At 35.8% G+C, this 2,610-nt stretch overlaps 1 long non-coding RNA gene across 1 annotated transcript in view; it reads left to right on the top strand.

The window, feature by feature from the left end:
• The window catches only part of LOC106877314 (uncharacterized), a 42,059-nt gene extending 40,011 nt beyond the window's left edge, over positions 1 to 2,048 (top strand). The window contains exon 2 of the long non-coding RNA XR_001410368.2: positions 1,819 to 2,048. This is a non-coding gene — a long non-coding RNA (uncharacterized LOC106877314). The remainder of the gene's footprint in view (positions 1 to 1,818) is intronic.
• Positions 2,049 to 2,610: the final 562 nt, after the last annotated feature.

Consider the following 2,610-nt stretch of genomic DNA (forward strand, 5'->3'; position numbering starts at 1 on the left):
TATATATGGGAGAATATACGAAAAAACAACAACAGACGAGGACAGGTGGTGTAAATAACAAAAGGATGTATTAGTATGACGCTCGGGAATACGGAAAGTCTTTGACGTTTCGAGCTACGCTCTTCAACAGAAAGAATACGGAGACAAGGAGAAAAACACGGAGAAAAAAAATTGAATAGTGTCCAGTCAACGGTCAATCATATATGTTCTTATGTTTGTGTTTGTTTACAATCCCGTTATCTAGCGGTTCGGCAAAAGAGATTACTAGACTTACAAAGAATAACTCCTGGGGTAGATTTGTTTCTATTTTCTATTTTCTCTCCTTGTTTATTTCTGTGTTCCTTTCTGTCGAAGAGCGTAGGCTCGAAATGTAAAAGACTTTCTCACTTCCCGAGCGTTAGACTAACACATCTGTTTGTTGCTTACACACCCGTCTTCGTCTTTTTTATTTTGTAAATTTTCATTATACATACATACATACATACATACATACATACATACGTACATACGTGCAAACATACATACATACATACATACATATATACATACATACGTACATACGTATATATATATATATATATATATATATGCATGGCCGCAGTCAAATGACTGAAACAAATAAAAAATAAAAGAATATACACTTATGTAGACACAATTATACAAACATATCACCCAACATATTTCCTAAGTTTGCATGAGAAAGATACAGAGTAGTAGTAGTAGTAGTAGTAGTAGTAGTAGTAGTAGTAGTAGTAGTAGTAGTAGTAGTTGTAGTAGTAGTAGTAGTATAGGTAATTGCTTGTGGTGCATTTTCTGAATGCACAGCAATATGTTGCAAGCACTCCTGATAACTCGCACCCAACTGTAAACTTTGAAAGTTCCCCCAAAGATGACAGTATCCGGCTGTGGAAGATCAAAGAGACGGTATACTCAATAAAGATTGATCTCATTAGTGGAATGTCGAAACTAATAGAAGAGAAAGAAAGAAAGAAAGAAAGAAAGAAAGAAAGAAAGAAAGAAAGAAATATAGATAGCACTGCCATCACTACGACGACGATGACGAAGAAGAAGAAGAAGAAGAAGAAGAAGAAGAAGAAGAAGAAGAAGAAGAAGAAGAAGAAGAAGAAGAAGAAGAAGAAGAAGAAAAGGGCGTAAAAATAGTTTTTTTCTTTTTTTTCTTTTTACCTGAATCGATTCTTTTCATCTTGAATCTGTGTTACTGGATAAAGTATGACAAGGTGTAGGGGCGGAAATGCACTAAGCAGGATAACACCCGCAGATATTTCTTCGGGCTGAATCAGCGCTGACTTCATAATATTTTTGTTGTGGTTGATGTTTATTAGTGCCAGGTCAGCACTGAAAGAGCAGACCTATTATCAAATGCATTTAAACCGCAATCTAGTGAGATGCCATGACGGAAATATGACTGCTTTTTCTAGTAGGTTGATTGGCCTAGTATAGGCTCCCTTTCAGCGTGTCTTAGTAATTCATTCTCGAAACAATTTTATTTTTCTACGGCAACGACTGTACTTTCTTGTACTTTTACTTAATGATTCTTGTATCATTACTTCTGCAATCCCTGTAAAGTGTATAATTCACTGATAAAGTCATAATAAGATCAAAACAGATTTCCCCGTACTTGCAAAAATAATTAAAATTATATAAATCAATATCCAATGGATTTTTCAGTGAAATAACCAGAAGTAACATGTGAAAGCAATGAAGGTTAAAAATAAAATAGAAAGAATGGTAACGAGGACAACATACTAGGAAAGAAGTGTCAGTAAATTTCATATCATTTCATTTTCATATTTTCAGGTGATATATTAAGTGTTGTGGATATAGCAGCTGAAATAGCACACCACTTCAAGGCAATATTTCCAGCAACTAAAACCACAGAGAAAATTATTCCGTGACTTCGACATTTCGAGAAAGCGATGTCCTGTTAACGTTATATCTGGTACGAACACATATGAAGTAGTAAGTTCAACAATCATGACTACATATCCACGAATCTTCTTTGCTTTATAAAAGACTGTTACATGTAATCTTTCGTGTTTATTGAGAATTATATTACAACAAATCAGGCGTGATTGCGTCGTAAGAAGGCGCAGGCGCGGCTCTGTGGTAAGAAGCTTGCTTCTCAACCACATTGTTTCGGGTTCAGTCCCACTGCATGACACATTTAGGCAAGTGTCTTCAATTATAGCCTCGAGTGGATTTGGTAGACGGAAACTGAAAGAAGCCTGTCGTATATATATATATATATGTATATATTTATACGTGTGTCTCTGTGTCTGTGTTTGTCTTTCCGTCATCGTTTGGCAACCGATGTTGGTGTGTTTACGCCTCCATAACTAAGCAGTTTGACAAAAGAGACCGATAGGATAAGTACTAGGCTTACAAAGAATAGAATAAGTCCTGAAGTCTATTTCTTCGACTAAAAATACCTTTTAAGGTGGTGCTCCCGCATGGCCGCTGTCAAAGGACTGAAACAAGTAAAAGAAAAAAAAATATTGTCAGTTGACAAAATGGCACCTGTTTTACTCTGAAGAATGGTGAAGGATATCACGGAAAGAGTCATTTCATTTGGCAACGCTCCTTTCTGCA

Source organism: Octopus bimaculoides, chromosome 4, assembly GCF_001194135.2.
Source record: "Octopus bimaculoides isolate UCB-OBI-ISO-001 chromosome 4, ASM119413v2, whole genome shotgun sequence".
Taxonomy (NCBI): Eukaryota; Metazoa; Mollusca; class Cephalopoda; order Octopoda; family Octopodidae; genus Octopus; species Octopus bimaculoides.